Below are 15705 nucleotides of genomic sequence, written 5' to 3'. Positions count from 1 at the left end.
AATCTTCAGTTTGTCCATCAGACAATCTCAGTTTGGTCATTCAGTTTGATGTAGCAGGCTTTTATCATTCGGTTTGGTCTAGTTGCATACAGTTTGTTTCATAGTTTTAGACTTTCAGGTTTTTATATCAGGCTTGCATCATTCAGTTTGATTTATCTGTGTTCCATTAGAAATACATGCAAGAATGAATAATCTTCCTGGATGCATATCAGTTAAATAAAGAATGACAAAATAATTTAAGCCAACTATACTATCAGAGATAGAACTCCGCCTATGTTGTCTCAACATAGCAGGTCCCAAGCCCTAGTAAAGGAGGAGGGTTGTGTTAGGCGTGGCGAGCCAACGTTAAATCTAGCCATTCTAATGGAGATGAAACCCGAAAGAAAATCGTTGGGGCGTAACCCTCTTAGCGACGCGCCATATCGGAACCCGGGTATGGTGTTAAATGAGCAAGGGCCAGGTCGTTACCCCCGTGACGCGCCGTGTCGCGATCTGGGCACGGTGTCAAGTGATCAAGGATCGAGTCGTCGCATCCTTAGTGGCGCGCTACATCGGCGCCCGGGTGTAGTGAAAAATGAGCAAGGGTCTTCACATCTGATTCGACGGGTGCGAAGGGTAAGGAAGCTAGTCGAACCAACTAGGATCCGTTTAGGCAGTTGGAATGTAGGGTCGCTTACAGGTAAGTTAAGAGAATTAGTTGACACCGCGACTAGGAGGCGTGTAAATATATTATGCGTTCAAGAGACTAAATGGAAGGGTCAGAAGGCGAAGGAGGTGGACAATACAGGTTTTAAGCTTTGGTACACAGGGACAGTTGCGAATAGAAATGGAGTAGGAGTTTTGATTGATAAGAGCCTAAAAAATAGTGTGGTGGGAGTGAGAAGGCAAGGAGATAGGATTATCTTAGTCAAGCTTGTCATTGGTGATATGGTTTTGAACGTAATTACTGTGTATGCCCCCCAAGTAGGCCTCGACGAGAGTGCTAAGAGACAGTTCTGGGAAGACTTAGATGGCCTGATTAGAGCTGTACCCAGTAGTGAGAAGCTTTTTATAGGAGAAGATTTTAATGGGCATGTAGGTACTACAAGCGCAGGTTTCGAGGCAGTTCATGGAGGTTTTGGGTATGGTAGTAGGAATCAGGAGGGGGAGGAAGTTCTGGACTTTGCGGTAGCTTTTGACCTGATGATAGCCAACACTTTCTTTAGAAAGAGAGAATCTCATCTAGTGACCTTCAGTAGCGGACAACACTCTAGCCAGATTGACTTTGTCCTCACAAGAAGAAAGGACAAACGAGCATCCTTGGGTTGTAAGGTGATACCAGGGGAGTGTGTTGTTTCTCAACATAAGCTTCTGGTGGCAGACTTTCGTTTTCAGGTGCGTGCTCGTAGGGATAAACAAGCTAAGATTGAAAGAACAAAGTGGTGGAAACTGAAAGAGGAGACGTCAGAGGTATTCAGGAAAAGGGTTATCAAAGAGGGCTCTTGGAAGGAAGAAGAGGACATAAACAACATGTGGGAGAAGATGGCAACCAACATTCGGAAGGTGGCCTCAGAGGTGTGTGGAGTAACCAAAGGAAGTGGAGGCGAGGCTAAAGATACTTGGTGGTGGAACGAGGAAGTCCAAAGGGCTATTAAGGAGAAGAAAGAGTGCTATAGACGCTTGTACCATGACAGGAGTGTGGACAACATAGAGAAGTACAAGGTGGCAAAGGAGATTGCAAAGCGAGCTATAAGTGTGGCAAAGGATAGAGCGTACGAGGATCTTTACCAACGTTTGAGTACGAAGGAAGGAGAGAAGGACATTTATATGATGGCTAGGGTTCGTGAGAGAAAGACAAGGGACTTCAACCAAGTTAAGTGCATTAAGGATGAAAGGGAGCATCTTTTGGTGAAGGATGATGAGATCCGACATCGATGGCAAGAGTACTTTGACAAATTGTTCAATGGTGAGAATACGGACACAACCTTTCAGTTGGATGACTCTTTTGATGACACCAATAGGCGCTTTGTGCGGAGAATCCAAGAATCTGAGGTCAGAGAGGCGTTGAAAAGGATGAAAGGAGGTAAGGCGATAAGACCAGATGGTATCCCAATCGAGGTGTGGAGATGCCTCGGGGATATAGCTATAGTATGGCTAACCAAGCTGTTCAACCATATTTTTCGATCGAACAGGATGCCTGATGAGTGGAGAAGTATATTGGTATCGATCTACAAAAATAAAGGGGATATTCAAAGTTGTACTAATTATCGGGGAATTAAGTTGATGAGTCATACTATAAAGCTATGGGAGAGAGTTATCGAGCATCGCTTGAGACCAATAACACGGGTCTCTATGAACCAATTTGGTTTCATGCCCGGAAGGTCAACCATGGAAGCCATTTTCTTAATTAGACAAGTTATGGAGCGGTATAGGGAGAAGAAGAAGGACCTACACATGGTTTTTATTGACTTGGAGAAGGCTTATGATAAAATACCAAGGAATATCATGTGGTGGGCTTTGGACAAATATAAAGTTCCAACGAAGTACGTCGGGCTCATTAAGGACATGTACAATAATGTTGTGACTAGAGTTCGAACAAGTGATGGAGACACGGATGACTTCCCGATTAGGATAGGACTACATCAAGGGTCAGCTTTGAGCCCTTATTTGTTTACCTTAGTGATGGATGAGGTCCCAAGGGACATACAAGGGGACATCCCTTGGTGTATGCTTTTCGCGGACGATATAGTGCTAGTTGATGAAAGCCGAACAGGAGTGAGTCAGAAACTGGAGTTATGGCGGGAGACTTTGGAGTCCAAAGGTTTTAGACTCAGTAGAACTAAAACTGAGTATATGAGATGTGACTTCGGCACTCCTATTCGGGAGGAGGAAGATATTAGTTTGGAAGGTCAAGTAGTGCCTAGGAAGGATACCTTTCGATATTTAGGATCAATGCTACAGAGAGACGGGGATATTAATGAAGATGTTAGCCATAGAATCAAAGCAGGGTGGATGAAGTGGCCGCAAGCATCTGGTGTCCTATGTGACAAAAGGGTACCACAGAAGCTAAAAGACAAGTTTTATAGGACGGGGATTAGACCTGCTATGTTGTATGGTGCAGAATGTTGGCCTACGAAAAGACGACATGTTCAACAGATAAGTGTCGCGGAAATGAGTATGTTGCGTTGGATTTGCAGTCATACAAGAAGGGATCGTGTTCGGAACGATGATATACGTGATAGATTAGGGGTAGCACCAATTGAAGAAAAGCTTGTCCAACACCGGTTGAGATGGTTTGGACATGTCCAACGGAGACCTCCAGAGGCACTAGTGCGTAGTGGAATCCTAAGCCAGGATAGTAACATGAAGAGAGGCAGAGGAAGACCGAAGTTGACTTGGGTAGAGGCAATAAAAGGAGACTTGAAAAGATGGAACATACCCAAAGACTTAGCCCTAGATAGGAGTGCTTGGAAGACAGCTATTCACGTGCCTGAACCTTGATTGCTTCTGCTGGGTTTCAACTCTAGCCTACCCCAACTTGTTTGGGACTTAAAGGCTTTGTTGTTGTTGTTGTTGTTGTATACGATCAGAGATAGCAAAACGTTGATAATTCAGCTAGAGAAAAAAAAACAGCATTGATCTAATGTGTATGAGAGAGGTTATTTAGCTTTATGGTAGCAATCTTATTGATTCATCAGTACCAATACACTGAATTTCAGCTACTTCTTTGCACTGCAAGGTGGCCAGAGATTACCTTTCTGATCTTACATCTCGCCCTTAACCAATTATGTGATATTATAGAAGAATGAGGTTGTCAAAATTGTGATCCTAAATCGGACCAGAGGTCATTAAGTAGGATCACAACCATAGGATCTTAAATATGAAAATACTAGAAACATATATTCTATTTAGTAGAGTTATAAATCAAGCTCCTTTATCCGTAGGGAATCGTTAAGTCATCTGTAGGTTTTGACAATCTTGCTTCTAATATGTCTAAATATGAGTCCTAAGTTTAGGAGAAAAAAACAGCTTATACCACTTTAACATTTGATCTCCTAGTTAAGGAACACAACTTTGGCGATTAGTCCAATTCAACGTATGGGGCTGGACAGGATGCTCTGATAATGGTGGCAGCCGAGAGTATCCTTGCAAAATCTACACTTATTTTGCTTGGGTCAGGAAGCTCAAAGAAATCTTGATACATATGCTGCTGTAGTTTATTGGTTAGTCACAGGGGCATCAATCTTAGTGTGGTTAGGAAGGAGACATGAACAGTTATGAAAATTTTAATAAACTTGATTTGTTCTTGTATGGTATCTGTTCATTATATATCTGTTGTCAGGCTTTGTAGTTGGGGAAAGACTTCAGAACTGAAGCATGTTATGTTTAATCTAGATTCACATTGGCCAGTTTTGCATCAGAAGTACTTAGCAAATCCATTAGGCTATAACTACCTTGTCCTGTGTGGTAATCAGTTCTTTAGAAAATGAATGTTTTTCCCCTCCTGAGCCACCTAATAATATGATCTTTGTTTTTTGATGTCTTCTTATGACTCAGCAGGACATATTTGTTTTTCAGTACCTGATGGAAGACCTTACATTGCTCCCTCATCTATTATTCTTGCACCTCTTCGTAATCAGCAATGGGCACGCATTTGGGGCCAGTGGATTTCATATTCTCAGAATGCAGCACGCTAAGCTTCAATATCAGAACCCCTTCTTTATGGAGACTTTCATCATTGCCGCTTGGCAAATTTGGAAGCAAAGAAATAATTTTATTTTTGATAGAGGTCGCCCATCCTTTGGTTCTTGGAAAAGCTTCTATTGTGAAGAAGATAGACTGCAGGCCCATAGATTCAGTGATGAAAAGCGCCCTATCTTTCTTTCCTGTATAGCTGCCCTAGATTAGTCCTGCAGCCCACCTCGGGCTAGCTTCTCTGTTGTTCTTCTGCTGTTCTTTTGACCTTTGTACAGTGTTCTTGTTTCCTTTTGTTTAATAAATCTTATAGTGGGGGTCTCCCCTGCTGTATTTTCCGTTAAAAAAAATGTTCCTATAGTGGCTCGGAGGTAAACCTATATATGCTCATTTGTCTAAATATATAAAAATATAAGAAAGTGATAGGAAGCTATTTAGGGGTAGCATTTTTGGGCACAGCTTAATCTGATCTTTGAGTATCCCCTTCCTAGGTATTGGTTTTACCCTAATACTTTACTCCAAAGTTTCTATTACAAATATATTTATGTATCTCTTAATGGCATACTTTGTTCTATAAGGTTGACAAAGCGGCATGCTTTTTGGAGGTAGTTAGTGCCATCCTTCAAACAGTGTCACTCTTGCAAATTAAACGGCTTTGATTAGGACCAGGAGTCGTTGAGAAAGTGCTTAACTGACTCAGTTTTGAAAACTTTCTTTGATGTATGAGATGATATGTTTGGTGTCTCTAATGCCTACAATATGATGTAGCCCAAGAGGTATTTTGCCCGGTTCATGGCACTAACAAGGAGCTATGGACACTAAAAGTGTTCCATTGATTAGCATAAGATTCATTGGATAAGTATGTTATATATGCTATTAATTGCTAGTACAGTTTTTTTTATTTGTCCGGGACCAATACTAGGGTACCCAAAGAGGAGGAGCTAATAACCATCAACGTTGATTCATCCGAGCGGTCAAGAGCGCGACTACAGCTCTTGCCGACCCTAGGTACACAAGCTCCGCCTCGCCCGACCCTTGGGTCCGCTCTCCGCCTCGCCCGACGGAGACCCATACCGCCGTCAACCACTCCAGGTCCAAGCGTATGGGCTTGGGTCAAAGCTCTGACACCAGGGAAGAGACTGGCATGCCTCGATGTATCCCACGACCCATGACGGGCCATACCTAGGGGTTCACGTCAAGAACAGCGTCGGGCGTACCGGTGTTGTTCTGCCTAACCCCCGTACGAACATTGACGGGCGCGTCAGTTCACCACGATGTCCGCCAGGATAGAGTGGAGCACCATGATCGGCAGACGACGCCTGCACATGGCGCCAGTGACGGACAGGGCCGCGATGAGAAGTTGTCCCTATTGACGTCTATAGGGTCAGCGGGACCCACATAAAGGAGAAGAAGGACCCGGTGACCCCGAAGGACTTCTTCCACTCGTTCTCTTATTTTCCTCCTCTGTAACTCGTGCTCTCCCTTGGCCTATAAAAGGGAAAACAGGGCCTCCCATTAGGGGGCATCGGACATCCGCATCCAAACTCGACTCGACTCGGCTTGAATCAGAGCTCACCGCTACACACCACTAGAGACTTGGGACCAGCCCCTCTCTCGACCGTTTATATCCTCTACTACAAACTTTCAGTGCTAGTAAGACGAGCAGCAGCAATGAACTGTACGTAGGGACTTTCTCCCCGAACCAATATAAACCTTGTGTCCTGTTAGCACACCATCTGAGCTAGACGTGCGATAATACAAATTTACTTGTTGGTGGCAACTTAAAACACCACCAGTTGGCGCGCCAGGTAGGGGCCTTTTGCGCGTCTTGACATCCACACCAGGCCTCGAATGGCTAGTCACGACCTCAGCTAGGTCTCGGGCACGCACGAGCGCTTCGGGGACCTGGACTTCATCGTAACGGCGGAGGGAGAGTTGGCAATGGCTCCCGCCACCATCCGACCTCTCCACTCCACCAGCCTCGACGCAATCGCCAAGGCGCTTGAGGAGCTACAGCAGCATGCACCGGAGGCCTACGCCCCTAGAAGCAACCAGCTCCTCGACTTCAACTATGGGACGTTAAAGCGCCAGCTCAGCGCCTTCCTAGGACCCCGGTCGTCCCGAGAGGACCTGTGCCTCCTCACCTTCTTGTTCGCCAATGTCATAGCATAGCTTGCCGAAGGGGAGCCACTCTCTCCGGAATACCTCATCCGGAGCGCCCCGACAGCGCTCCCGTTCGGTCTTCGCAACGTCGCAAAGACTGACGGCCACCCTGTGGCGCAACGCACGCCTTCATCCCCCATGAACGATGGGTTCATGGGGATGACCGAATATGTCGTAGAGTCTTTCCAAGACCTCATCGCAGGAGAATTGGAGTTGCCCTCTGGCTCTGACTCTAGTAGGGGGAGTCATCACCCCTCTCGTGAGTGTTTCATGGCAGGTACCCCCGAGGGACACGTCGAAAGTATCCACAAAGAGGAGCCTACCCCAACGAATGACCTCGACGATGAGGTCGAGGAGGAGACAGGGGCCTCACCCCACCTATGAGTGGAGCAGCTAAAGGCCTGGCACCTTGAGCTCGAGGAAGCATGACTCCAACTCAAGCAGGAATGCGCAGAACTCGATCAGGAGATCGAGCGTCACAGAGACGGTGGGTGCGCACGTGCCATGGCCCACGACGTGAACCAAAGGATCATCGTGGATGATGAAGCCCTCCCACACTTTGCCCGTGCAAGCCAGAACATCACTGCTATGGTGGCCTTGCTCCGTGGGCTTTCGGGGCCCGTGACGCCCAAGGATCATTGGGCCCACCGTGAGATTCGCACACTGCTCAAGCATGCGGTGGCACAGCAGGCCGAGAGCTCGCTGTCTCGACAACACGAGCCCTATGCCAGCCAGTGCATGCCCTCAGAGCGCCCCCGATAAGGATGCATTAGTCCACCAGGCGCCCCAAGGCGGCAGGCAGCGCACCGCGGTCCTGATGCATCAGCGTCTCGGCCGCAACCGTGACGCACGCGACACCCTCGACGCCCATAGATGTACCCACGACGATCCGAGAGAGGGAGCAAGCCACGGCTATCACCCTCGTCGTGGTGGACGCTATGACAGTGGTGAGGACCAAAGCTCGAGCCCCAGCATGCCGAGGCCTCAGGCCTTCGGCCGACACATCCTCAACGCTGCCTTCCCGCCAAGGTACCGACCACCAACCAACATCCTAAAATACTCTAGGGAAACAAACCCTAGACTGTGGCTCGAGGTTTATCGACTGGCCTACCAAGCTAGTGGAGCGGATAATGATGATTTCATTATCCGCAACCTTCCATTATTCCTGGTTGATTCGGCACGAACATGGTTGGAACACCTTCTGCCCAACAGAATCCAAAGTTGGGCGGACCTAAAGGAGATCTTCGTGGGCAACTTCCATGGCACGTACAAGCGCCCTAGGAACCCATGAGATCTCAAGAACTGCCGACAGAAGGCCGGAGAAACCCTTTGTGGGTACATCCGATGCTTCTCCCAGCAGTGCAATGAGCTACATAACGTAGTCGATGCCGATGTTATAGGAGCTTTCCTGTCTAGGACCACCTACGAGTCCCTAGTTCACAAGCTAGGACATAAAGGCTCGTGAACCACCAAGGAGCTCCTCAACATCGCCACCAGTCATGCCTCGGGTGAGGAGGCGATCGGAGCGATCTTCGACCGTCTCAAGGGCAAGGCGAAACGGGACGAGGACGCTGGCGAAGGCGCCTCTAACCGTCCCATCAAGAAGAAGAATAAGCAGCGGCGCGAGGGCTCGATCGTGGCCACTGTCGACCGTAGGGGGGGTTGAAAGCCCACGGAGGGCACCCCGAACCACTCAAGAAGCTGCTCGAGGGGCCATGCCTGAACATGCCTTCCACGTCAAACATCTGTATAAAGACTATGGCCTCATGAAGCGGTTCTTGTCTAAGGGTTCCAACAAAGGGGAGCATGAAAAGGACCCTGACCCGACCACGAATGATGTCGAGGGGAGGGACAGCGGCTTTCCAACGCTAGATGGCTGCCTCATGATCTTTGGAGGGTTGATGGCCAACGACTCCAAACACCACCAGAACCTCACAAGTCGTGAGGTCTATACGACCGAGCTGGCCGCACCAACCTTCCTCCGATGGTCGGAGTCCACCATAACCTTCGATCAGACCGACCACTCGGAGAGCATCCCTCAACCAGGGAGATACCCGCTCGTGGTCGACCCGATCGTCGGCACAAAGCGGCTCACCAAGGTACTGATGGATGGAGGCAGTGACCTCAACATCATGTACGCCGAGACGCTCGACGCTATGGGCATCGATCGAGCACGCATCCAGCCGATCGAAGTGCCTTTCCACACCATCGTGCCTAGAAAGCAGGTCATGCCACTTAGGCAGATCGATCTGCCTGTCACCTTCAAGGGTCCATCCAACTATAGGATGGAGACACTCACCATCGAAGTGGTTGGGTTCCACAGAACCTACCATGCCATCTTGGGACGACCATGCTACGCAAAGTTCATGGTCGTCCCCAACTACACCTACCTAAAGCTAAAGATGTCGAGCCCAGGCGAGGTCATCACCATCAGCACCTAGCACGCCTACAAGTGCGAGGTCGAGTGTTGTGATCACGCCGCGGTAATCATCGCCTCTAGAGAGCTCGTGGCCATCAAGAAGGAGGTTGCCGAAGAAGCACCCGACCCCAAGCGGTCGACCGGGTCTTTCAAGCCAGTGGAGGGCGTCAAGGAGGTCCTCATAGACCCTGACAGCCCTAAGGGCAAGGTGGTGCACATTGGCACCATGCTTTCCTCTAAATAGGAAAGCGCGCTCATCGGCTTCCTCCACACCAAGAGAGACATCTTTGCGTGGAAACCCTCGGACATGCTGGGCACTCTGAGGGAAGTCGCCAAGCATGCCTTGAAGACCCGCCCAGGCTCCAAGCCGGTGAAGCAACGCCTGCGTCGCTTCAATGAGGGGAAACACAGGACCATTGGTGAGGAGATCGTGAAGCTTTTGGCAGCCAGGTTCATCAAGGAAGTGTACCACCCCGAGTGGTTAGCTAATCCCGTTCTTGTACGAAAGAAGAGTGGGAAATGGAGGATGTGTGTTGACTACATGGGTCTCGACAAGGCGTGCCCAAAGGATTCATTTCCTTTGCCGCACATAGACCAAATAGTCAACTCTACCTTAGGGTGTGAAACCCTTTGCTTCCTTGATGCATACTCTGGGTACCATCAAATCATGATGAAAGAGTCCGACCAGCTCACAACATCTTTCATCACCCCCTTCGAATCATTCTGCTACGTCACAATGTCATTCGGTCTGAAGAACGCTGGGGCTACGTACCAGCATTGTATGCTCAAGTATTTCAGAGACCTCATAGGGTGGACCATTGAGGCCTATGTAGACAACATCGTGGTCAAGTCTAAATAGGTTGACCAGCTCGTAACTGACCTTGAGCAGACCTTCACAAAACTCTGAGCAAATAGCATTAAGCTCAACCCCAAGAAGTACATTTTTGGGGTCCCGAGGGGTATGCTGCTCGGTTTCATCGTCTCTGAGCATGGCATCGAAGCCAACCCGGAGAAGATCTCAGCCATCACAAGGATGGGCCCAATTCAGAACATAAAGGGGGTAAAATGAGTTACAGGGTGCCTCACCGTGCACAACTGCTTCATCTCGCGCCTCGGTGAACGAGGTCTCCGCCTCTATCGGCTTCTAAAGAAGGCTGACCGCTTTAAATGGACGTCCGAGGCCTAGGAGGCACTTGACACGGTCAAGCAGCTTCTGATGAAGGCTTTGATCCTAGTTCCTTCGACCAATGGAGAACCCCTTCTGCTCTACATTGTGGCCACCACGCAAGTGGTCAGCGCCACCCTGGTAGTGGAGCGAGAAGAAGAGGGGAACGTCCTCAAAGTACAGCACCCCATCTACTTCATTAGCGAGGTCCTATTCGATTCTAAGACCTGCTACCCCCAAATCTAGAAGCTCTTGTACGCTGTCCTCATCGCCAAGAGGAAGCTGCGCCACTACGTCGAGTCACATCCGGTGACAGTCATGACATCCTTCCCCCTCGGTGAGGTCATCCAAAACCAAGATGCCATGGGAAGGATCATGAAGTGGGCACTCAAGCTAATAGGCCAGGGCATTGTGTATGCCTCTCGGACGGCCATCAAATCCCAGGTGTTAGCTGATTTTGTTGCAGAGTGGACCAAGGTCCAAATGCCACCAGTGGTCGTCGACCAAGAGTACTGGACGATGTACTTCGATGGATCGCTGATGAAAAAAGGCATCGATGTGGGCCTGGTCTTCATTTCGCCCCTTGGGGTACGCATGAGGTACATGGTCCGCATCCATTTCCCCTCCTCCAACAATGTGGCCAAATATGAGGCGCTCATCAACGGCCTGCGCATCACCATCGAGTTGGGCATCCGATGCCTCGATGTCTGGGGCGATTCCCAGCTGGTCATCGACCAAGTCATGAAGGAGTCAAGCTACCATGACACCAAGATGGTTGCATACTACTAAGAAGTCCACCAGCTAAAGGACAAGTTCAATAGCCTCGAGCTCAATCACATCCCGAGGCATCTCAACGAGGCAGTCAATGCGTTGGCAAAGGCGGCATCTGGTCGAGAGCTGGTGCCAACGGGCTTCTTCACCAGCGATAAGCACAAGCCCTTGGTCTGTTATGAGGTGCTGGAACAAGCTAGTGATGGGCCGCCCGCCCAGGGCTTAGGGACTGACCAACCATTTGCTCCATCCAACCCTAAGTCATGGAGCTCAAAGAAGACCCAGCAACAGAGCTCGACCCTCTGGTTGACTAGAGGACGCTCTACCTCGACTACCTCCTTCATGAGGCATTGCCGACAGACAAGATAGAGGCTCGATGGCTCACGCGTCGTGCCAAGTCCTTTGTCCTTGTTGAGGGTGAACTCTACAAGCGAAGCCACACCGGGATCCTATAGCGTTGCATCCCCATCGAACAAGAGAAGCGTTTGCTGAGCGATATCCACGGTGGGGTCTACGGTCACCATGCCGTGCCTAGAACCCTAGTCAGAAATGCATTCTGACAAGGCTTCTACTAGCCAACTGCAGTAGACGATGCCAAGCAGGTTGTGCGTGCCTACAAAGGGTGTCAGTACTATGTTCAGCAGACTCACCTACCGGCCCAAGCGCTCCAGATAATCCCTATCACGTGGCCGTTCGCAGTCTAGGGGCTCGATCTGGTCGGACCTCTCAAACTCCAGTTATCAGTACCTTAGTCTTCAAGTATCCACACTAAAAGCCAAGACCTATTGCAAAAATCAACACAACACACACAGATGACCCTAAGCTTGATGGATGAACATTTCAGCACCACCTGATTTACGAATTGTCATCCATGTCTTTCCCTCCATATCCACAGCAACTATTGCAGAGTACTCAACCATGTGCATAAAACCATTAAGAAAAACACTTCTTGATTTTGAATGTAGAACAATACTATCATCGCCCCATTAAGATTCCTTAAAGATCCATGCTGCAGTTTTAGATGAGTAGATCTCCACACCTATGTACGCACCCTCTATCTCAACAAATTCAATCACATGGAAGTACGAGGACGTTCAGTCGAAACCTAAGCGAGCTTGACCAATAGAACGGATGCTACGCGACAGTACATGCCATTTGTGGGTCGTCGAATTGCAGACAACATAGCGCTGTAATCCATCAGGCCTAGCACACCAACACACCATTTGAAGGGGGAAAGGCAAGAAGGACAAGGAGGGTCGTTCACCGGTGAAGCTGGTGAAGTGGCGATTGCCCTTCCACCAGCTGTCGTAGAAGAAGCCGACGTTAGTCTGTGAAAGCTTCTTACGGTGATAGGAGTCAGAGATAACGTGATTCTAGGAGCGACAGACACACTTGCAGTAGCACAAGGACTGGATAGGGAGGTAGCGAAAGATGTCAGCAAGCACATCGTCTGAGAGGTTGTCCACTACATTCCTCATGTTGAGGGCCTCCTTCCTCTAGAAGGACACCACCAGCCGAAGACATGAGGCTGTCCTGCCATGGAATTGCATCAATAAACATTAGTAAGGAGATGAGTTTTGAGAAGAAGGGATGGCGATGCAAGTAAGGCCTTATTACACTTGTCTTTGGATCTGGCAGTGGTGAGCACAAGTGGTAATGCCGGTGACAGCAGTAGCTCGTTCGCCGGTAGATCTGTGCGGGCAATCCCGTGATGTGCACCGGCGTGGAGCAAGAGCTGAGCAGTGCTGATGAGCAGGAGCGGCAATGACGAATAGCAGCAATGAGAAAAAGAAAGGTTATGTGCGTGGGCGGAGGGAGGGCAGCGGTGGGGTGGGGGGTTAGGGGGGATGTTGGAGTAGGGGTTGCTTGCTCTCTGCGTAACTTTTATGGCACGCGGGAATCAAATTTTCATCAGTTCCGCGCGGAAGGGTTCAAACGCAGGATTGGAAATTTTGCAACTAAGCGGCGGTGAATGCATAGTACCATCACCGGTGGCTAGGTCCTATTACCACCCAGAGACCTCCGTATGATACGGTGATGAACACTAAGGCACACAATCTTAACATGTGGCATTGAAACAAAGCGAAACTACGCACTTAGAAAACTAAGAAAAGCACAATTCTAGTACTCAGATTGAAAGAAAGCCAACTTGAGTTCGATGGTGAATAATAAGGCACACAGATTTACATTGAAAGAAAGCCAAAACACGTACTTAGAAAATATAAGGAAAACACAATGCCAGTACTCTTGGATTGAAAGGAATCCAACTTCAGTTCCATACATTCATACCGAATACATAGGTGGACACTACCACGCTAACAAGCATGCCGAAAGCTAAAATGCAAATACTAATTAGGCTGACACTATGCAAAAGTTAAAAGGCCTTCATATGTACATCATTGGTTGCATAATTAATCATTCTCCAAGCAGATCCTAGTTGACCTCCATGGGATCATTATGAATCTCCATAAGATCCTACAGATCGTTGTCGACCTCCATAGGATCATTGTCAATTTCTATGTCATCCCAAGCCTTGACCACTACAACCCTATCCACATCAATTGGTGCATTTTCATTTAGCTCATCGACTTTGTTCACAAAGCACTGATTCGGTGAACCAATACTGAGAATAATAAGGCTCACAAGGTGCACTCCACGGATATACAAGATCACAAACTCCAGAACAAGAAGATGCATTTTCATCTATAGACCCAACAAAATTACTGTAGCTAGGTTGGAGGTGAAGGAGCAGAGAGCTCGAGAGAGCAATACAAAGGAATATAGAATCTGGTGAAGGAGCTGATCCAGTGCAGTTACCTTAGATCCGGATAGAGTAGAGAAGCAGGGACGGCGCGCTGAAGATTTGTGTGCCGGAGAGGTTGGAGGTGAAGGAGCAGTGAGCATGCAAGAGGCTGCCTTTTGTCCGACTCTAGCAGGGTGAAGCAGAGCAAGGGAGCAAAGTTGGGAATGGATGGGAGGAAGGTGTGTTAGGACCGTAGGAGAGTGTATATACAGTTCAATAAATTACTTGCCCTTGTACCAGGTCCTAGTGTCTAGGGAAGTAGGATGCCTCCAACACATCATTTGATACTTGGATCTACTATCATTTACAGTTTAATAAATTGAACACATGGTTAATTACCTTGCATTTAGTTTCACAATAGTTGTATAGAAGTGACTGATTTTAGTCTGACACATCAATTGATACTTAGATCCACTATCATTTATAGTTCAATAAATTGAACACCTGGTTAATCACCTTGCATTTAGTTCAACAATAGTAGTACAAAAGTGACAGATTTCAGTCCGACACATAAATTGATACTTAAATCTACTGCGGTGAACTAAGCAACTTGCCAATGAACATACCAAGAACTAAGGTAAGTACAAAATAGGTAAGACTAGAACAGGAAGCACATTTCTTTCTTAAAAGTACAAAATCTTCCATCATCTTCATTGGAACCCTGGCCATTTCTTTAATCTGTGGCATAATCTCTTCCTCCTCCTGCAGATATTCTTCATTTGTTGTAACATTGGCCTCCGCCTTTAGCTCCCAAATCTTGTTACGTAAATTCAAAATCAAAGTCCTTAGAAATTTTCCATATGTGGGATCGTGCCACTTAAAGAACCCGCAATCTAAGTCTGGCTACGAAAAAACCAAATTACCATAAGTACAGTAGGATTTCAGCATTTGCATTGTGAAAACAGAATGAACAAAAAAGAAATCGAGTTACATTATTTGCCCTGCAGCATCTGTGGTACTGACGTCCTAGGTTTTCATCACTCCACGAAATCCACTTAGGCGTCTTCAAGCTGCAGCGACATAAAAGTGGTGGCTGGTATGCGTAGGGGTGGTTCTCGACACAGCATGGGATGGGCGGCCCCCTCCCATTGTAGCCTCCTCCACTGGAAGCCGGTGTTTTTCTCACGACAGTGCCCTAGGATGGTGCCGACCACTAGGAGGAGTTAGAGCTTGATGCAGCCATGGAGCAGTCAGGGTTCAAAGTGTTGCACACTCTGAGTGAAGAGGTCGGCCTAGGTCTTTTGTCTACGCTTTTGTCTCCCGCCAAGGAACCAAAACGTCCTTCAAAACCCTCGCACTCCCACCAAGATGAAATGATGTGTCACCGACGGTTCAGGGTACTATTCTCCTATAGAAGAAGGCCTATTTTGGATCCTCTGTGCTTACACAAAGGTGTACACGTGGACCACAATCAAGACCAACTGATTCAATTAACAATTCAACCGAAGTAATAGTTCAACGATTATGCAGTACTCATACATACTAATCCAGAGGTTTCATCAATACATATAAACTTCATTAACATAAAAGTTTCACAAATTCTAAGACTTAATGTTGGATGGGTAGGCAGTTGCTAAGGTACTCAATTGGTTGATGCGGTCTCAAAAGCCAGAGGTAGTGAACTATAGCGAAGATGACAGCATCTTCGTCCACAGACACATTGTATCTATAAAGTATGTCTATTTCCTGTCCAGTCCTGCAAAGCACAAA

Source organism: Miscanthus floridulus, chromosome 3 (assembly GCF_019320115.1).
Source record: "Miscanthus floridulus cultivar M001 chromosome 3, ASM1932011v1, whole genome shotgun sequence".
Classification (NCBI taxonomy): domain Eukaryota; kingdom Viridiplantae; phylum Streptophyta; class Magnoliopsida; order Poales; family Poaceae; genus Miscanthus; species Miscanthus floridulus.
The sequence above is the reverse complement of the archived record's forward strand: the minus strand, read 5'-3'. Positions refer to the sequence as shown.